Source organism: Podarcis bocagei (assembly GCF_964188305.1).
Source record: "Podarcis bocagei genome assembly, chromosome: 4".
Lineage (NCBI taxonomy): Eukaryota > Metazoa > Chordata > Lepidosauria > Squamata > Lacertidae > Podarcis > Podarcis bocagei.
Window position 1 is genome coordinate 51634400 of NC_138128.1, and position 22649 is coordinate 51657048.

Below are 22649 nucleotides of genomic sequence, written 5' to 3' on the forward strand. Positions count from 1 at the left end.
CTAATGCAGTATTTTAAATAACTCATTTTAGACTCAAGGCCAGTTTGCACATTATGACTTTCCATGGGATATTACCTGAAACACTGTAAAGTGGCTTAGAATCACAGAATCATAGAGTTGGAAGAGACCATAAGGGCCATGGAGTCCAACCCCCTGCCAAGCAGGAAACACCATCAGAGCACGCCTGACATATGGTTGTCAAGCCTCTGCTTAAAGACCTCCAAAGAAGAAGACTCCACCACACTCCTTGGCAGCAAATTCCACTGTTGAACAACTCTTACTGTCAGGAAGTTCTTCCTAATGTTTAGGTGGAATCTTCTTTCTTGTAGTTTGGATCCATTGCTTCGTGTCCGCTTCTCTGGAGCAGCAGAAAACAACCTTTCTCCCTCCTCTATATGATATCCTTTTATATATTTGAACATGGCTATCATATCACCCCTTAACCTCCTCTTCTCCAGGCTAAACATGCCCAGCTCCCTTAGCCGTTCCTCATAAGGCATCGTTTCCAGGCCTTTGACCATTTTGGTTGCTTGCTATAATGAACTATCATGTGATGAGTCTTCAAGGCATCACTGGCAGGAAGATCTAGAAGTGACGTAAAGAATCTCTAAGTAGTTTTGGCAATCTGTATCCTGATACATGGGTGGTTTCTTTTTTCTGCTACAATATGCACTGTTTCATAAAATTAATTAGGAACAGAATCAGTGAATAAAATGCAAATTGCATTGGGCAACCAGAATAGATACAACACAAGTCAAATCTAGAACCACAGTTTGGAATTACCTTTTTTATACCCTGCTAGTGTTTACTATGTTCTCCCTTCTTTTTGTGCCTATATGTGCCCCCCCCCCTTAAAACACAATTACAGTGACACCCTGCCAAGTGTAGACTGGAAAAGTACTGTTGTGGCTTTTCAAGGCTCCTGTGCCTTTAATTAGAAGTTTCCTCTATGTGGCTTATAGAAACATAGGGAGCTGCCTTATATGGAGGCAGACCCATTGGTCCATGTAGCTCAGTGTTGTCTACACTGACTGGCAGTGGCTCTCTAGGGTTTCAGGAAAGCACCTGGAGATGCTGGAGATTGAACCTAGGACTTCTGCAAGCAGATGCCCTACCACTGAGCATCAGCCCTTCCTCATGCCTCTCATCTTCCCATTTGACACAGCATTACAGAACGTCTTTGATTAGTCCTTACAGTGGTACCTCGGGTTGAGAACTTAATTCGTTCTGGAGGTCCATTCTTAACCTGAAACTGTTCTTAACCTGAGGTACCACTTTAGCTAATGCGGCCTCCCGCTGCTGCTGTGCCGCCGGAGCACGATTTCTGTTCTCATCATGAAGCAAAGTTCTTAACCTGAAGCACTATTTCTGGGTTAGCGGAGTCTGTAACCTGAAGCGTCTGTAAATACCACTGTATTTAGTTCATGCACCCCACAAGGAGAGGCTTTAATCATAGGCATAAACTTGGGAATGAGGGGCTCAGGCCCCCCTCCAGTATCAGCCAGTACCAAGCATATTGAGAGGCTTCTGTGATGGACTTGATTTACAACAGCAGCTGCAGTACAGGACTACTTGGTTCCTGTTTGCCAGTATTGTGTGTATGTTTGTCTTAAACATGGCATGGCCAAACTCGCCCCTCCAGCTGTTTTGGGACTACAGTTCCCATCATCCCTAGCTAACAGGACCAGTGGTCACGGATGATAGGAATTGTAGTCCCCAAACTGCTGGAGGGCTAAGTTTGGCCGTGCCTGTGACTTAAACCTTCAGGTTTTGGGATCTAGGAATATACCAATGTCTAGAGTGGTTGCAACACTTCTGCAGAACCCCAGTATTCCCAGATAAAACTTGGGAGAATGAAGAGATCTTGTCCCCTTCCCCGTTTGTTCACTTTTCTCTCAGGGGATACTCCATAAAATATGTCACACATTAAGGGTATGGGGAATTGTTCTTTTACACAAAATTAGGACAAAGGGGGTGTGGTAAGTTAAAAAAAAATAGGGACAGGGAGAGAGGGTAGGGTAGGAAAGGCCTTAAAAAGTGCAGCATAATTTATGGACAGTACTGAAAGGTAACTAGAGCTGAAATTTTAGGAAAGCTTTAATGGTGGTTTAACAAGCTTGATCCTCAATCAGTAAAGGTTAGTAATATTCTTTAGGCTGCATTTTTATGCACGCTTAGTTGGAAGCTAGTCCCACTGAACAAGTGGACCAGAGGATGCATTGGATCAAGCTGCTAAATGGAAAAGGGAGAACTGGATTTTCTAAGTTAGATAGGCTTGATCATTATACACCTTTAGGCGCCAGGTAAAGATGTTCCTCTTTAACAAGGCCTTTGGCTGATTGGTATCCGATGCTCTTTTAAAGGTGTTGTGGGAGTGAGGGTTGTTGGTTTGTATTTGTTCTTATTTTTATTACTTATTTTGTATTTTTAATTGTAATCTTATGTTGTGAACCACTTGTGAGATCTAGGGGTATAGGGTGGCATACAAATGTAATAAATGATTATGATGATGGCAGTGGCGATGATGATAAAACAAATAATGATAATGATAATAAACAAGTTTTAAACCCCCACCCATGAAATATCAAAATATGTTATTTTAAGCTTGCCTCAGACCAAGTTTCATGGCCATAGTCACTCTTTGAGACCACTTGTAGCAAGTAGTAGAAAGGAACTCTCTTGCTGACCAAGAAACATTCTTGGTCTCTGATGATGCTGAGTCCAGACCCGCCAAGTGTCCCTATTTTCCAGGGACGTCCCTGATTTAGAGAAGCCGTCCCCGTTTCTGATTTGAACCTGGAATGTCCCCTTTTTCCTTAGAATGCCCCTATTTTCACTGGAGAAATGTTGGCGGGTATGGAGTTATCCAACTTCTGAGCCATATGAAGGTAATTCTGTATAGCAGAGGTTTTCAACCTTTTTGAGTCCACGGCTCCTTTGACCCACTACAGTGGTACCGTGGGTTACAGACGCTTCAGGTTACAGATGCTTCAGGTTACAGGCTCTGCAAACCCAGAAATAGTACCTGGGGTTAAGAACTTTGCTTCAGGATGAAAACAGAAATCGCACAGCGGCAGCGGGAGGCTCCATTAGCTAAAGTGGTACCTCAGGTTAAGAACGGACCTCCAGAACGAATTAAGTTCTTAACCCGAGGTACCACTGTACATTCTTTCTGTGGCACCCCTGTAGGGCTCAGGAGCCCCGTTCTGTCGCCCCTTGCCTGCTGAGCTGGCAGCCTCTCACCCTTTTTCAAACACCCTCCCTGGTGGAGTGTTCCCTCAGCCTCCTCTCCCCTCTCCTTGGGAGTCCTCCAGGAAGCTGCCATAGCGCCCCCCGGTCTCTGAGCCACCTCAGTTCCTGGAAACCAGACCCCCTGGCCAACCCCAGAGGTACCATTTGCCTGGGTTGCTTGTAGCCAGGGCTGCTGCAACAAACAGCTGCGCAAGCCTTTGGGAAGCAGAGACTTGAGAGGGCATCAGAGGAGGGAGGGAAGGAAAGAGGGACAGAGGCCAGTGTTGTCTGCAGCACCCCTGACCATCATTCAAGGCATCCCAGGATGCCAAGGCATACTGGTTGAAAACCAGTGTATATAACGAAGGTTTTTTAAAAAAATATTTAATATTTTATTATGTTTGTATATATGTTGGAAGCCGCCCAGAGTGCTGGGGCAACCCAATATGATGTGTGGGGGTATAAATAGTAAAATTATCATTATGGAATGGGACATCCCTATTTTTATCACAGAAATGTTGGAGGGTATCTCTTCATATATTGTCCATGAATGCTGAGGATGGACAGCTTGTTATTTGAAGAGCAACTGTAATCAACAAATTACACTAGTAGAACTACAGGAAGTTTTGTAAGGAGAAATATATGAAATATTGCAAAGAAGAGAAAGAAAAGAGATATTAGTTATGAGATTTAAAAGTAATAGTGAAAAAAAGAAATGTAAATTAAGTGAATAGATTGGAAAATTTTCAGATGTGATTGATGGAAGTCAAAAAAATGGTATAAGATGTGAAAGTACGTTTAATTATTGTTGAAAATGATATGTTGAAAAACTAATAAAAATTTATATATAAAAAGAGGATGGACACCCACACATGGGGATTTTGAAATCCCCTTTACAGAATCACTGTGGGTGGCAATGCCAATGATTATGCAGGTGGTAATTTCATCTCATTGGTTCCTACCCAAGCACATACATCCAAATGGCTGAACATAGTGATTTCTCTCATCCTGACAACTGTGGCAGGGTACATACTATGTTATGCTTCCAGCATTGCAGACGGTATGTTTCTGAATACCAGTACAGTGGTGCCCCGCAAGACGAATGCCTCGCAAGACGGAAAACCCGCTAGACGAAAGGGTTTTCCGTTTTGGAGGTGCTTCGCAAAACCAATTTCCTATGGGCTTGTTTTGCAAGACGAAAATGTCTTGCGAGTTCCTGCAGGTTCCCCCCCTTTTTCCCAAGCCGCTAAGCCGCTTATCAGCTGATCCGCTAAGACGCTAAGTTGCTTATCAGCTGATCCGCTAAGCCCGCTAAGCCGCTAATAGCGCTAATCCACTAAGCCACTAATGGGCTTGCTTCACAAGACGCGGAATGGATTCTTTTCGTCTTGCGAGGCACCACTGTAGTTGGGGAACATGAGCTGCTCAGGGGCTTCCAGTGGGCCACAATGAGACCAAGATCCTGGACTAGATAGGCCTTTGGTCTGACCCAGCAGGATTTTTTTATGATAATGATCAGTTTCAAGCTTTAAAAAGAACAACAGACCAAAGAAATACATGCAGTCCAATTACTCAGGCAGCCAACACCAATCTAAACCTGGAAAGCAGGCTCTGCCTGCCTCCAACTGGCCCTTAGCTTCTGTCATCAAATAATATATTCTGAAGTTGCCAAGGAACCTCAGGACACTCTAATGGTGCTATTTTTACTTTCATCCTAATGCTGACTATGCCTTTGAAAAGCCTCGCCTTTCCTCTTTATTTGTGTTTGTGTAAATAATCTGAAAAGTAAATTTGCACATTCTCATTTAGACTACACCTGATTTGATGATGATGTTGTTTTAATCTGAGCTTTGAATGCTTTGAATTATTTGAATATACAAGGAATTTAGCATGAAGGGGGTTGGGGATAAATTACTCTCAGAATAGTCCTAGTCTGACCATTGAGTGAGCCTGAATAGGCATTGATTCTAAGCGAATATTCTAAAGTTTTGCATTACCCTTTGAAAAGTGCTAATGTAGTTCTTGTCACTTTAAATTAACTTTAGATAAGAGGGACTGACAGAAACATGAAGATGTGTGAACTATATTTGACTGATATTCTGTCAAATATTGCATGGGGTTATGATCCACAACTTTTCCCATCTGCTGCTCAAACCTGAATCCTTGAATGCACAATGGATTAATTACCATATTTTGTTCTGATTTCACTTAGTAATATAAAAGACTGTGAATGTTAAATGTACCCTCAGAAATGAAAGGCAGGTAAGAGTGACTTATGAGTGTGAATATGGATAACATCTTTTGCACTGGAGTCTATATTGTGTGTGTGTTTAATTATTGACTATATGCAGTCCAAGAAGAGTTTCCAGAAATCAATTTAAAAAACTTAAGAGCAACCAAGAAACTAGTATTTTATTAACAGATTTGTAGAAAATGTAGAACAGGAAAGATTACTGAGATTTAAACGAGGTAATAACTCTGAAGGATAACTGATTTTCAACATACCAGCACCAATACATATTTTTCATGCTAGTCAACCATTTTACCATAAATAATTACGGGAATGCCAGGTTGTTGTTTTTTAAATTTCCAGTATTCAAACTTGTATAGTTGTAGTACCTATTGTTGCTACAGAATTCATCAATATCATCATATACTAATAGCAAACTCAATTCTCCAAGTGTAGCCAATATGCACAAGAGGGAAATTTTGTGAGGCTTGAGGAAGCCCCAAGGTTTGCAGAAGAACAAACTTTAGAAGAATAAATATCACAATAAAGACTGGGCATGCTCAGAGCCACAAGTTGATCATTGTGTGTGTGGAAAAATAGGGGAAGAGCATGGAATTGAATGTCCTAGAAGAGAGTATGGCTGGTTTGCGGGTACCCTAAACACAAACACACCACACTGCAATGTTTTTTAGCAGGTCCCACTGTTTACATTATCAGGAATGAAGGAAGTACTAAATCAGCAGGTGGAAGACTTGTGGTCCTCCATGTTGTTGGACTATAGCTCCCATCCAGCCTCCATGCTGGTAGGGTCTGCTGGGAATTGGAGTCTAGCAGTGTCTCTAGTGGGCCACAGGTTCTCAACTCCTTTTCTAAACTGAACTGCTTACATTTGTGTACACTGAAACATCTTTCCACAAGTGCCTATCACCCACATTGTCCCCAGTGTGTGTGTGTGTGTGTGTGTGTGTGTGTGTGTGTGTGTGTTTACTGCTTGGCTTTCAAAATAGGCCACCACAGCCATATAACACGACCAATCTTCCTGGGAGTGGATGATGTAAATCATGTCATATTCTGCTGGATTCTGTCCCAGCAGCACTTACATAAGATCTATGATGGGATTTCACAACACACTAATGAGCAGTGAGTGCCTCCATGCACATCTGTTAGGTGTTCTTATCCAGATTTAAGATCATCATTGCCAGCTTCCAAGTTGCAAGATACTTCTCTGTGTTCAATTAAACTTGGTCATCTATGCCTAGATCTCAATTTTCTCCCACTCATTCTTCATGTATTCTGTATTTTTATCTCCTTTTATCTTCTTCTTCCACGTACTGAAATTTCATGGTCCTTTCCCTGGTATTTTGTATCTTCAGAGAAGAGGGAAAATAGGAGACCTATAAATAGGATTGGTTAAATTGTTAAAACAAGCATCTCATGAGACTGGAGAGTTTGGAATAAGATTTGCTTGTATATATTTTTTCATATTGTGGAAAGTGGATAAATGCTTGTTTACATATATAAAAAATGGCTGAGTGCAGACAGATGTTGATTTAGGTTAGGGTTTCCAGGATTTGCAACACATCCGTAGAGTAATGTTTTTTATTATTGAATAGATATAGGTTAGGCCTAATATGATGCATTCTACTATCAAGCAGCATATTGTAAGGGGCGTAGAATCTCAACCTTGCTGTAATGTGTTTCACCCAGAAGCAGCATCAAACCAGTTTAAATTTGGATATAAAACCTCTCAGGCAAAATCCTTATGAGCAGAATATACCGAAATGGAGAATCTAATTAGTGGAAATGATTGTGTGGTGTTATCTTGTGACGTGTCATCCTATTTTCTGGGCAGCAAACTGAAGTGCATGGGGACAGGCTTTCTGGTTACTGCTTAATGTCATACTGCATGAAAATGCTTATTGTGTGGATCAGGATCCCATCGAGAGTCTTCACAAACCCATCTGCAGCTACCTGGAATGTGAACTGAGAATCTGAACACTCGTAATATAACGGCTGTGATACTTTCCAATGTTGTAAACAGGGAAGATTGTGTGGAATTTTTATGATCCATTATTTGTCTGATCTACCACTGCTTGGTTCAGAAAGTAAGGAGGTTTGCATCTTCAAGCATGGCTGTAGGATCCCTGTTGGAGAGTGTTGAGGTCACATTATCAAATACCTCATTAAATAAAATTGCCATAGTTGTCCTTCAAAGAGAAGGCTTGTTTTCAGCAACAAACATAGCATCTGTTTTGGTCCTAACTCTGACATTCATGGATGATGTAAGTACTGTGGTCAGTTAAAGGTAAGCAGAAGCTAATGTCTGTGGAATGAGTTCTGTGCTAGCACAAGACACAGTTATGAGGGACAGCAGTTGAAGGCTATAGAAGAGAATCTGGTAGGTAGAAAGAGGCAAGGAATTCTCATTTTGCTGTTGACTGCTTATGACTGGGACTGTTTGAAGTTTTCATCTCCAGGTCTAAGGATTCCAGTGTTCATGCCCCATTTCAGATGGCAAAGTTCCACAGAGGCCTTTTCCACGTGACCCATTTTGGGGGGATGCAACTTGATTTGTTTGCACAAATGTTTGTGGTGTGGTTATACAGTGTTTGCTGTTTATTTGACCCAATTTGTGTCAAGCAAGTGTTATTCCACAATTTCCACTGCCTTTCCCCATTACTTTACTAACTGCAAAAAGTCCTGTATGTTTGTTTGTTTGCTGGAAGTAGGTTTGTTGTGCAGGAGTACCAAACCCACTTGAATTGCACAGTCTTGATGGCATACTTCTGAGAACCGTTTGCTGGAGATTGTGAACCAGTGAGTTCTCTTGCCCTGGTTGAGGGCTTCCCACAAGTGTCTGGTGGGGCGTTGTGAGAAACAGAACTACATGAGCCCCTGGTATGATCCAGCAGGGCTCTTCTTCCCATCATCTAAATGTGGCTGCATAGCTGCCAAGGTCATATTTTGCTTCTGTTTGGTGAGGCAATTTCACCTAGTGGCAGTGGGTGGGTTTTGCATTAAAGAAAAGCAACAGCAGCAGCATTGAGAACAAAACCCTGGCTTCTTTCATGCAGAGCGGTCTGGCTTGCTTCTGTTGTGCTCAGGAGATTTTTTAAAAACCTTACAATTTTCCATGTTGTACCTCTTATTTTGATTGCTTCCACCAGCATGCCCTTTGGAAGGTACCCTTTTCACCCCACTGTATCTAACTAGCATCCTGAAGTGGTTTCAACAAAGGTGCTGCAAGGAGGTGGGGAATAGAATGATGAGGACCGACTTCTTTGTTCACCTACAAATAATGCACTTGATGAAGGGATATTTTGCATGGTATATTATCTTTTAGCATCATCATAGAGAAAAGCAAGAAATAAAGAAAAGGTGTTATTAAATGTGTGGGGTTAACATCATTATATCTAAAGATTTAAAAAACCCTGCCTGAAATCACCTTTGAGAGATACTGACTGAAAGCAGCTGCCAGTTCGGACGATGGTTTAGAGGGATATTCTATTGCTAAGCTACTAAATAAATCCCCTTTTGCCCTGCACTGCCTCCAGCAAGCCCTTAGCCTTTCCCACTCTTGCTTCCCCACACAGTTCCTCTATTTTCCCTCATAATCTCAGTCCTGATTCTCTTTTTCCCGTTCTTGTGAATGTTGGAGTCATGACCTTTGTGGTTTATAGGCCACCAGAGACTGAGCTAAATATGTTAGCACAGAGTCAAAACAAGTAATAGCTAGCCAATTAAATTAATAATCCATATTGTTACAATGTTTAACCACGGCTATTTCCTCAGTGGTCTGTTTAAATCACAGCCAAGTCCTGACCTATTAAAATGAATAACTGGAATTATGAGAAACCTCCATTTAATAAACACAGCAAGGAACGCAACACAATCAAGTATGAAATATTTATTGCAGCTTTTAACCAGCAGTTATCGGAGACTGGATTAATGAAGAAGGTTTAATTCCTGGTGAAGGCTTGGCAAAATGTTAAAACCCTCTATTTCCTTGCGAAACCAGTGTGGTGTAAAAAGAAGACAGGCAGAAACAGGAGGTTCACAATTTCTCTCACAATGCTCTCCAGAGGATCAAAGCAAGTGAAGCTCTGGGGAATGAGGGCTACAGCCCTGGTTGTGATACAAACTGTCTCTCTTTTAACCATTACAATTTCTGCCAGTTGCCATTCTACAGAGAGCAACGTTGGACAGCATATATCAAGGGTGAGATCGAGTTTGCGTGTCAACCTACTGCATTAAACCATAACCTGGAAAACCTTTGGGGAATAACGTTTTTTAAGTGTCTTCTTGTTTTCTCTTCATGAAAAATAATCAGGATGTGTTTATTTCATTTACGCTTCAAATACAACATTTTAATCTGTTCTGGAGCAGTTTGGAATCGGCAATGCTTGCTTTTTCTTTAAGGTGAGCATTAAGAGCCATCTAGGTTGTTCATATCTAGGTTCAAGTCCAGCAAGCTTTACTGGTGTCTCTTAATCATCTCCAAGTTCCATACTTTCCTTTTCTGCTTAGGACTGACTGACAGCCAGACATCCTATTTGGGTGGGGACCCTCTGCCTCTGGTAATCCCAGCTATCAAGAATCAAGCCTGCTCCTCATACTGGTTCAGTTAGTCCAGAATTTGCCAGTCTGGTGCCCTCCATATGCTTTGGACAGCAGCTCTCATCAGCTCCAGGCAGTAGGACCAATGGTCTAGTAATTGTCCATAGAATCTGGATGGCATGAGGTTGGCAAAGGCTATGCCTGTCTATGCTGTTTTTAAATCCTGCATAGCAGTCTGGTGCCCATCAACAGCAGTGCCAGAGGTGTGCCAGGAATCAGGGATGCGAGGAGACATAGAGTCAGTGCCACAGACCAAGCTAGGAGTAAAGGCCCAGCCCAAACAGGAAACCAATCATAGCTGTTTTGATCTAGGAAGTCTCAATAGCTAGTCTGGATGGGCAGAACCTCTTCAGAGCCTGAGAATATACTGCCAGGAAGATGATCCAAGCCATAGTACTGATGGCTCTCAATATGTGGCCTCTGTTTCCTAATCAATTAGTCTATCAGTATTGATTTTATTATCTGCATACCTGATTTTGTTTGCATATACACTGCACAAATCTGAAATTAAAATCCCAAATTTTAAGTTCCCCTGAGTCTGTTAGAGTATGTTTTCCCCTTCGTAATGAAATTTTAGGAATAGCAACATGCACATGTTTTAATTTATATGCGAAACATTTCCAAGGGTTCTAGTTAGTGGCAAGATTTCTGTTTGAAGTTAATAAATTGATGTCTTTTGAAAATAGGAATGCCAGGTCATATTAACTACGGATTCCAGGCGACATGCAGAAAGGGCCAGGGAGTAAGAAAAAAAATCTTATTAAATGCTACCGAATATGTAGATACCATATATTAATATTTTTATTTCTTTCTGCTTTTTCATTTGCCATTCTCCTCCTTTGAGATGCAATAAAACAGATGTTGTCTTATTTTTAAAGTGTGGAAGATGATGTCCTATTTAATTTCCTCCCAAACAAGACAATATGGCTCTCCAAATACAGCTTGACAGAGAGAGCGGGGGAGGGGGGGTAGAAATTTGCAGATCAAAGATCAAAGTGTATAGTGCTCCACCTTAAATCCCTCCCACCCTATTAAGACCCCCCTTTAGATGAGGCTCAGAAACAAATTTCTCACACATCAATGATACCTCCGTAATCAATTTCAAATAGCCCTTTGCACAAGGATGCAAATCTTGGCTTTCTCTTAATAAAGCATTTTAGAAGATGGATGTACTGATCTGGTATTATTAAATGAAAAGTGGTCCCTTTTTAATCTAGAGATGCAGGGGCGTTAGTAACAGAGTGAATCAAAGGCCTGGTCTATTTCTCTTCCTAATTATCAATAGTGTTTTATAATCTTATTAATATTGATACACAGTATACTGAAGATCTGTTAACGTATAATGTATGTGGAGGATAATTAACGAGATCCGAGTCAGATCAATCGCCTATTTGACAGCAAACGGTGTGTGGCTTATAAATTATACATATCCTAGGTATGGCTAGAAATGTTTAAAGTTTCAGTCCAATCCTTCCACTTAGAGCACTGGGGGGAAAGTGATGAACTTAAAGGCGCAATCCCTTGCCTGCTAGGTTTATACTGTACACTCGGAGGAATAAGTCTTATTTAAAAATCAAAAGAGCTCCATTAACTGCCAAGATCTCAAAGCAGCCCGGAAAACACACCTTCTCCTTGTGAAGTGCAGCAAAACAAAAGGCAAAACCTTGTAAGAAAACGGCTGATTAATGAAATTGAGGGGATTTCTCTCCCTCTCCCTCTTTGATTTAAGAGAGGAGGCAGCAGGCGGGATGTTCCAAATGACAGATCTCATCCCATGTCTTTCCACTGGCCTTTAACGAGGTTAGACTTTGCCAGCGCAGTAAATACAATTAATAATCCCAATTAATATTGCATGCTTTGGTAAGTCTGAGAGCATGAAAGCTTTTTTGCAGATTACTGTACATTCCCCAAAGCGCACATGTGGAGTGATGAGAGGGGAAATGGGGAAATGCAACTTCCCTTTGTGTGAGTGTGTGTGGTGGTTGCTACTAAGGTAAATGGGCTGAGATGAAAGGAAATGTCAATTTTAACAAAAATAACATTATTACTATTAATAATTTACCTAAGGGATATGACCCAATGTGTTAATAACACTTCAAGGATGTGAAGTTTCACCAAAGAGTAAGAGATGCCTCAGATTTCCTTTGCTGTTGCACATCAGACCCAAGGTATGGTCCATGTATCATATACCCCATAGAATCAATTTTGTCCTTTATATAACAGCTTGATCAGACATTGCTGAAATGTAGGGCAAGGCAAACAGAACCCCATTCTATAGGTGGGAGGAGGCAGATGAAGTCTGTCCTGTGGCTACCAGAATTCATTGCAAAGGGTTGAAAGCATATGAATGAACTGGGGCATTCAATGACAGCTAAGCAGAGTCAAGCATGGAATAGTGGGAATTAAAATCAAAATCTGCAAAGGACTGCTTTCAACCATCAAATCAAGACAATTTGCTAATGTTGGCAGGATTTATCTCCGTGACCCCAGTCATGATCCTGAGTTTTTGTAAAATATATTAAAATATATATTTAACAACTCAATGTCATCAAGCTTAGACATGCTTATTTAATTTAAATCAATTTAGGTTAGCAATGAGCATTGCACTGGGGAATATTTATTCTTCATTAGCCCTACCAGCTATTAAGAGCTGATAGCATGAAGTGAGTCTGCACATCTAGTTGTGAATCAACATCACATGTGCAGCGCCCGTTTAAATATGCAGTTCGCAATTCAATTACCATTGCTAGATTAGGAGGGGAAATGTTATCATATGGCATATTGATTCAAGTAAAATAATAGAGACCTAACTTGAGATATAATTTGGGTCTGTGAGGTCGTCCTCATTTTTATACTTCCCAGTATTTCACAACTCTGTGTTTTATTCAAAAAGACTGTAGTCCAGTGATTGAAAAACTCTAATTGTATGCACCATCACCACTGGTTTAGATTACATGCCTTCTTTTTTAGGAGAATAGCAACCATCCAGGATAGGTTGTCAACCCAGCAACTTGACTCGAGAACCAGCAACCCACAAAGCCTCCATCTTTTCAGAATTCAACTTCAGTTTATCCAGTTTATTCAGCCAATAACAGTTACTGCGGTGGGCCTGACTTGCTGCACCATCCTCCCGACACCAGCTACCAGCGCAGCACTGCTACTGGAAGACCATAGAACGCTGACCTTGCCGTTGTCCTGGCCTAGCCCTGTCCAGGTAAGCTGTAGCACTGCCAGCACCAGCCTGTTACATGCATTGCTACTGCATCCAGCCTACGATTGCCTCCAGGCACTGGTCTAGCCCCTGCGTAGTTGATAAAGACATTAAAAGCAGGCATGGCTAGTTGCAACAGAGCACAAAGCTCTTATGAGAGCTTTGTGAGTCAAGTTAATGAAACGCCAATACCCAGACGGCGCTCTTCCTATTCAGTGAAGCTGTCAACCTGTGCATGCGCAACGACGGTCTCAAGTGTACATGCCTCAGTTTAACCATGGTTTACATTTGCAATCTGGATAGAAGCTGCTTTGAGCAGAAATGAATCAAACAGCCATCTTTCTCAAGAAACTTCAAGATACCTATGGACTGTGGCAATTTTATGTACAGGCACCCCTCCCCCTTTTAGCAATCAACTCACACGCAGCCACGTGTACACGTGACACTAGGAAATAAATACCATACTTTTCCATGTATAAGACGTTGGTTTTTTTACTGAAAAATTATGTTTAAAACAGGGGGTGGTCTTATACATGGGTAGTGCCTAGGGGGGGACTTGGGATTGGTTGATTTCGTGAGCTGGAGATGGTCTGCAGCGTGTTATTGGGGTCAGCGGCAAGGAGTGGCGTTGATTGGGTGTCGCTGCATCAATTGGCTGCTTCTACCAGTGAGGGGACAGACGTCAGGAGGAGTGTTAGCGTTGGCCAGGCGGGTGAGTGATATTCAGCAATCCCCCCCCCCCCAAAGCTGAACAACTCTGGGCAATCTCCCCCCATTTTCTAAAATTTTAGTCCTCCAAACTAGCGGGTGTCTTATACATGGGGGCATGTTATACACGGAAAGTATGGCAATTCAATTCAAACCCTGAAATGGTGGGAGAGAGCCTGAGAGTCCTTGTGGCTCGTGAAGAGGACCCCCCCCCCCAGAGCCCGAGGACATCAGTGAGGGCAGAGGAAGCCTGGAAGAGACAGACGGTCCAATGGAGCTTTGTTTATGCTGCTCAGCCTCCCCACCTAGCAGCTGATGTGCAGGGTAGCGCAGCAGCAGCTACTTTTCCGCATGTCCTCAAGCCTACCGCCAGCCCCAGAGCTTCAATTCTAGTTGTGGATATCTTTTGGATACAGTATTTTGAGTATGGATTGAAGACAAAGTGGCAGAGAGGGTGCTCCCCACATTTCGCAATTTCACTTATGTGCTCAGGGGCCTGGAAAGTAACCCCTGCGAAGGCGGGGGGGGGGACGCTTGTATTGCCTTAAAAAGCATTTTTATGTAACGCATCTAAATCAGGATTGGGGAACCTGTGGTCATCCAGATGTTGCTAGTCTACAACTCCCCAAATCCCCAACAATTGGCTATACAACATCTGGAGTTCAATAGCATTTGTCAGGGACACGCCCAGCAGAGAGGAATCTCCAGAGGAAGAGGAATTGGCTGCACCTGAGTCTCCAACCTCAGAGGAGGAATTGGCTGCACCTGAGTTGCCAAGAAGTAGGAGGCGGAACAAGCGATTAGAGCAGAGGCAGGCCAGCAGGAGGTGGGGGAGGACGTGGTGTAAATCTGGCCCTGGGAGGGGTCAGAAGCCAGTTGAGTCAACTGACTCTGACGGCGAAGGATGAGTTGTGGGAGCTTGGACTGCTGTAAGCCTGTTATTGGGAAATAAACCTCAGCTACTTAAACTGCCAGCGTTCATGTCTTGTGTGGGAGAAGCGCTAAACCTGACATCATCTGGGCATACGCAAGTTCCCCATCCCAGCTCTGAAGTAAGAGCTGGTTTTCTTAAAATGTATTATATTACAAAGAACTATAGACAACTGCTTTTCAAAATGCATGCTTAATATAACGTGTTTTGAGACAGAATAGAAAGATGCTAGGGAAAGTCAACTAAAAAGACAAAGGTAGTAAATTATTTTAATCTTGCTATTTTAGATATTTAGAAGGGTTTGTTTGTTTTTTTTAAAAGAAACCACATAGATTATTTTAGCTCATATTTTAAGAAGAAACAAGATATTTGGAATAGAATTGGTGTTTCTGAACAATTTTTAATTATGGATGGCAATACATTTTTTTACTGAAAATATAAACTTTCATTTTGAAAAACCTTTATATATGAGGCAATTATGTAAATTTAGTAAAACAGACAATTATTCAGGATAATTATTAACTCACCAATTGAAAAGAAACAGGTTTTAAAAGTGCGAAACCTTGGCTGAATCATGAATTGCTTCTCTTTATCTCTCTCTTGCGAAACATGACATATTTGACTATGTAAGTCTGTTTTTAAGCATAATCAACATGGGCTGTAATAGAAAGTATCAAGTAAATATCACATATTCCATTGTGGATTTTAAAGTTTGATATATCCCATACTGATATATACTTTTAGATGAAGTCATAGCTTACACATACTTAAAATAAATAAATATTTTCTTCATATTAAATAATAGTACCATATTTCCACTCCACAGTAAACCAATGCAAATTAGTTTCTTTAAAAACCATTCATTTCCAGCCTTTAACTGCCCCTATAATCATGTAGCTCCCAATTTTGAAACAGTTTATATAATTATATGAGTTTTACACCATGCCCTGAAGGTTACCACGTATGTACATTTATACATCCATATCCATACAAATTTGTGCTCTGGAACTAATCTACACATCATAATTAACACAGAAAATCCAGGCATTTTCTCTCTAATTCTTTAGGAAAGAATTAGGAGTCTATGTGCTGTCATAAGGTCACTAGCAGTAAAGACTTCATTACCCTGAAGAAATGCACTATGGAAAATGTGCTGGTCTGTTATGAATTTGAAACATAATTTTATTATAGATATTTGCCAGTCAAAATGGTGAACACAATAATTTGTATTAAAAAACTCCCTTGGAAATGTATTTCTTGGCTACTGATGAATACCTACTAATAGTTGTGTTTGGTAGGCATAGTAAAATACTATAGTGATCCTATACCCATTTACCTCTTGGTAAACTTCATTGAACTCAATGGGACTTATTTCTGAGTACGAATGGGATGTACTGTTATATATCACAACCATATACATTCTTTTTCCATATTATGGGGTGTATGAGGTGTTGGGGTGGAGTGGTAGCTCTGATACATGCTGCTCCTTCTCAGTCCATCTTTAGTCCCTACCCTGCACTCGCCTCTCACTGGTGGTTCCTAGAACAGAGTGGTTCAACACATGGTCCGAGGGCCACATGTAGCCCTCAAGGCCTTTTTTGGTGTCCCCTGGCAACATTTAATTTAATGCCTCCCTCAGCCTTTATACTGTCTTCCCAAAACCTGGGAAGGGAGGCGTTTTACTTCCCAGAGTCTTCCCGCCTCCTTCCCAAAGCCTAGTTAGCATTTTCCCAGCTTTGGGGAGGAGGTGGGAGGGCTCTAGGAACCTGCCAGAGGAAAGGGGAGGGGCAAACGGAAATATGGGTGAGCTCTGAGCATCAGTGCATTGAATGCAATTCTACGTCATGGAGTTTGATGTTTATTGTTTTGATGTTTTCCATACTGCAGGTAATTTTTTTGGTATTGTTTTGCATATTATTATTTTTTGCTTTCACTTTGTAAACCCCTTTGTGAGCTTTTGTGATGCAAAGTAGTATATTATTATTTGTATTAGTGACTTACTAAATCACTTTCTAATTCACTGTGTCAAGGGGACACAGAAGATAATTAAAAACAGTTCAAAACACAAAAGCAACAAATACACTTAAAACAAACTGAAACCTTAACAAATGTGTGTGTGTGTGTGTGTGTGTGTTTATCTCCACATATTGCGCAAAAGAATGTTATAGCTATACTAATACCACAGAACTAAATTGCTCATCGTTGTGATGCTCCACCTAGTCACGTGGCAAAAATATTAGTTGTTCCCACACTTGATAATGTATATCTTATCTGAATATGCACCTGATATCTGTAGCTGCAATTCTGAATCTACTCATTGTGTGATTCATTTGATTTCAGCAGGGATACTGTACTTGTGTGTAATAATTTCAGAACCGTGGTTGCTGGAGTCCAAGAGATGTTGTTGTTGAGGCATGATTGCTAAATTATAATTAGTAGTACAGTTTAGGAGGACCTGCAGTTCAGCAGTTTATTCACCTTTGATTTATACATCAGCCAGTCCACTTATCTATCATCTTCTGAGTGCTTTTGAATAAGAAAAAAAACATTTAATGGCATCAAAGATTCCCCATTTTCTAAGTTAAAGTTTCCTTCCATACTGTCTACTTGCTTGCTTAATGCAAACACTAAAGTATTCAGAAGTAATGTTAGTTAGATGAGGAACGGACTTCCACATCTGCAATAGGAAGCCTCAACCTCATCCACAGGAACCCTTCAATTTCAGTGGGGGAGAGTTAAGCACATCTTTAATTTTCCCACTGAAATATGTGAGATTTAGATTATCCTGAATGTCTGGATTGAGTCTGGATTTGTTCTTGAGTTGACCCCTCTGCGTTGTGTAGGGCTACCCAAGCGAACTGAGCCAAAATGAAGCTACATCTAAAAGTCGGTCCTTTTAGGGATGGATCAAAGCTCAGTGGTAGAGCGCATAAATGCTTGCAGAAGGTGCCTGTTAAGTTGTGGGTGAACATATCAGACGACACAGTGATTCTTCAAACAGCTCTTGTTTATTCACAGGCCAGGACAGAACTGAACTGAAGGGCTCAGTCAGCCTGCTTATATAGAGCTCCAGAACAACGTAACTGTTGTAACTTTCTAAAACTATCCAATCACTGAACGTCACTTTCGATCCTTCATTTGCATAACTACCTACAGTATCCCCCTGCTGGCCCAGGGTGAGAACTTCAGTACATAACAGTGCCAGTCCCACTCCACGGTATCTCCAGGTAAAACGGAGCTGGTAGCAGATTGTGGGAAAGGCTCTGGAGACTACAAGGCTCTGAAGGAGCAGGGAAACACAAAGCAGACAATAGTGGATCAGATGGGGAAGTGGGGAGTCTGATCTGGTGTAAAACGGCTTCTTCCTCTCCTGTCTCCAAACTAGTTTGAGGTTTGGGTGAAGGAGGGACATGATAGAACATTTCCCCTCATCTAAATTTATTTAAACCACTATGCACTCATTTGGGAGAAAAATGTTCCTGTCACAGGCAATCACATCTTCTAAATTATTGAGGTTAGTGTTGTGGCATCTTTAACTGGAACAACTTTCAGTGTGTAGCTTGGCTCCTTCGCAGAACTCATTCTCAGGTATTTGCTCTACAAGAGCCTTCCTGCAATGCTTTCGCTCTCTGCTTAGGCCACATTGCGGACTAGAAGGATTTTCTAGTCTACTCTTAAAACAGCAGGTTAGATTAGACAGCCTTTTGATTCTTTTCAGCTGGTTCCATGATGCACAGTTCCTTTTATTGAGATTCATAGTCCACCCTAGTCTAATAGCAAAGGGCAGTGACACCAACCGGACTTAAAGCAGATACTGAACTGATTTTTACTTTCTTCAAGAGTCTCTGTGGGTGGGAGATAATAAAAATGACTGTCCTTACAGCAGGTAGGGGGAATCTGCAGCTCTCCAAATGTTGTTAGACTACAGTTCCTATCATCCCTGACCATAGGCTGTGCTGTCTGTGGCTGATGGGAGGTGGAGTCCAACAATATCCAGAGGGTTAGAACATTCCCCATCCCTGCCTTGCAGGGTTTTTGGAAGGATTATAACTAGTTAATGCATGAGATGCCCTCAAAGCATTAGTTGAAGTAATATCCCTTTGTTGGTAATGCTGGGGTTTTTTTTAGTCCTAACATTTGAGAAACGTTTTTTTTAGACACTAGCTTATTGGTGTTGACCCATTTATGATTTTACCATTTGTGGGGGGGGGGGGATTGTCCATTTGGGTCTATACCACAACAGAAATACTATGTGGTATTGCATTCTCTATAGGCACAATCTTGCAAACTGCCAATTACTGTGGACTCAGTTGAGCAAATTAGTTATCTCGGTAACTCCATTAGGGTGTTTGTGTTCTCTTACAGCTCTGCTGATTCAGCAAGAGTTCTCAGACTCGGCTGCTTCTAGGATTGAGGTTTATAATCCACCATCGAGGGAAGGGTGGGGGCGCGCGCACACAACCCTGCAAGGCAAGTACAGAATGTGCTTCAGAAAACAACCACATTCATGCACAGGTAACTTTTAAGAGTGCTAAATAAGCTGTACATCTTTTAAGACATATAATAAACAAAAAATAACCATTTAAGTGGGGAGGAAAGTTCTAGAATGCATCAAACCATTTTCCCCTGTACAAATTGTTCTCTGTATTAATATCATATCTCTTATATTGTCTAGAGAAGTTCAGAAGAATCTCTGTTCCCACCCACTCCCAACTGTCTAGGTAAAAGTTCACACTGATATTGGTATTGGGAGAGTTCTGAAATGGCCTTGAAAGGAAGGTCATATTGTGTTTTAATAGCTGTCTGAAGATAAGTTCAGACAATAGGAGAAGCAAAGAGGCAGTTGTATTTGTGGTCCAGTCCCTGGGTTAACCTCAACAGGCTGCGCTTTGGGGTTGAGGTAGGGAGTCTAGTCAGATCTGAATCCAGCAATTAACAAAAGCTAGAGTCCCCCCCCCCCCGCCCCCCGCTTGCACTGCACTAATGGACAACTAGAGCAAGCCTCCTCAGGCTAGCATAGTTGCATTTATATTTGAACGGCAAAAGCCGTTTAGACCTCAGGCACAATCCTGCAGATCACATCTGTACACATAATTGGAACTTCCTTCTTGCTATTTAGAACCAGGAAAAAACTGAGTCCCAAGTGCTAGGAGAACTGTACCTAAAATATCTGGTTCACAGTGGGCTCTGATTTGTGGCCTTTGCCTACGCCAAGTGCCTGTTTGAGGCATGCCTGATTGACAACCCACAAACACTTGTGTGCCCTGCAAACGTCTGGAAGACTTATTTGGTTTGGAGTTGCCTTGCTGTCAATTATGCTTGCCTGGAGTGGGACAAATTTCCTTGCTTTAGTTAACTATGGTTTTAAAAGGTGTGTGTGCATAGGTAGATCATAGGAACACAGGAAGCTGCTGTGAGTCAGACCAGCACAGTACTGCCCACACTGAATTGCAGTGTCTGTCCAAGATTTCAGTCTGGGGGTTTCTCTAAGACCTACGTGGAGAAGCCGATGATTGGACTGGGATCTTTTGTGTGCATAGCAGCTAATCTGCCATGGAGTTCAAGCCCCGCCGCCTTGCTTTCCCTCAAAGTTTTGTCTGCTGCCACTGGCTCAAGAGGTGAGGTTTCAAAGTGGTAGACTATATTTTATTCCCTGCTTCATCCCTGAAGTAGCCCGCAATAATATCTGTTAACATTTTAAAATAATAAAAAGAGACAACCACATATACCAGTTGCTGAGGCTCAAAGATGGGGACAGTGCTTTTGCACTCAGGTCCTGTTCACAGGATTCCCATAGGTTGACCACTGTAAGAATAAGTTGCTGGAGTAGTGCAGGGGTGGCCTGTCCTGTCTTGCCACCTGAGGTGAAACGGGATGGTGCTGCCCTGTACATGTGCCTTCTGTTGCTCACCTCCCAGGTTCCCTTGCTACCCCTGCTGAAGCCTGGCTTGCCAGGGTCACACGGCTGAGGCTTCGGGGTCCTGGCAAATCATATTGGGATCTTGCCGGAACCCAAAAGCTGCTGCAGCTGCTTCTCCACACTTTTCTGGCAGCAGCAGGAAGGTGCACCTGTGCCGCTGTACATTGGATTCCATCGCCTGATGCAACTGCCTCAATCTGCTTCCTGGATGGGACGGCCCTAAGCAGATGGCTTTTGTTCTAATCAGCAGAGCTCTTTTTGTGTTCTTAATTTCTATTTATGAAAGATAGACACCACCTTTCTGTAGCCCTCCATTTTTGGCTCATGGCCAAATGCCCATCCCCTCACCTTTACAATCACAGGGCAACTGATCAACTAGCACAGCCAAGTTCATTCTGGAAGCAAGGGGGAGCAGGCTCCTAGCAGCTGCTCCTCTGCCTTATGACTGGGGCAAGCTAATCTTGCTGGGATTTTGAATTAGTTTCTCCACGGTGGGAAAATAATCCTCTTTTCAAAAGATACCTATAAACAATGGTGATCATGATGAATGAATATTTACAATCCTATTGGTTGTGTTTCTTTACTCCCCTTTGATTTTGGCTGCAAAATCAGATAGCAGAAGGGTGTGGGTGCAGCAGGAACAGTAAACAAAGCCATGATAGTGCAGCAAGCTGCAATGAAGATGCATAACATGGAGACAAACCAACCACTGATTTGGATGCCTCTGAAGATACCATCACCCAGCTTGGTGTGCCATTGCCCAATTGGCTCAGTTTTTAAAGTGCACCAACATGGCTGCCTCTGAAGATATCGTTGCCCAATTTGACATGACCGTTCCTGAGATTGAGGAGCAGGTTTTGGTCTATGCTTGGGAATGTTTGCAGGTGGCAACCAGTGTGGCCTGAACCACACTGAGCCAGGACACACTGGAGACAGCAATGCGGGAGGGGAGCATGAACCGACATGATTGGTCAGCTCATTAAGTATTTCTGTTGTTTTACTTGATCCGGGGTGGTGGTCTGCAGAATGAGGAGGCTAGGCTGGTCTGGCACAGCAGCCAGGCATGTACAGCAGCACTGCAGTACCTCCCGCAAATTGGGCCAGGTTAGAAACCCAAGTGGGAGGGACTGTGCAGAGCCCTAAAGCCAACAAATTATGTTATCCATTCATACATGTGTGTGTGAACAACAACACTTTATTACGGTCGTAGACCAGCATAAGGAGGGAGGGGTACAATCATTTAAAATCTTTTTAAAAAAACCTTTAAAAAAAACTAAAAGGCGTTAAAACAGAAAATATATAATAGTCCAAAAAAAGTCTAGAAGAAGTGCTAGGAGCATCAGACAATACTGAAAGAGCACAAAAGGCTAGTATATATAAGACCACAGCTATCAGTCTACAGAGCACTCCAATACGAGTGTATTTTAACCAAATTTTACATGGTGGTTCCTGAGATAAGGAGCAGGTTTTTCTCTGTTTCAATACAGTTAGATGCCATTTTGAACCAAGATGGTGGGCTGAATCTTTCAAAAGTGTACTGATTTCAAAACTGATTTCTAGGTTTCTTAGAATTCCCATTAATTTATGCTTTGATTATACAGAGGGAAGAGAAATATTTAAATCTGCACAGCAAAATACAGCAGTGCAAAACGTCCTATTAGTTTATGAGTGTTTATTCAAAATTCTAAGATCTCACTTAATAAAGGCACTATATAAGACAGTTAAGGAATAATTATTGGATCTGCTCCAGTCAAAATTGAGACATTTTAAGTCCAATTTATTTCAGTGGTTTCATTGCATA

At 41.8% G+C, this 22649-nt stretch overlaps 1 long non-coding RNA gene across 1 annotated transcript in view; it reads left to right on the top strand.

Annotated features, from left to right (window-relative positions):
* Window positions 1–22649, top strand: part of LOC308584616 — a 68292-nt gene that overhangs the window by 28764 nt on the left and 16879 nt on the right. The window contains exon 4 of the long non-coding RNA XR_014006952.1: window positions 13049–13292. This is a non-coding gene — a long non-coding RNA (uncharacterized lncRNA). The remainder of the gene's footprint in view (window positions 1–13048; window positions 13293–22649) is intronic.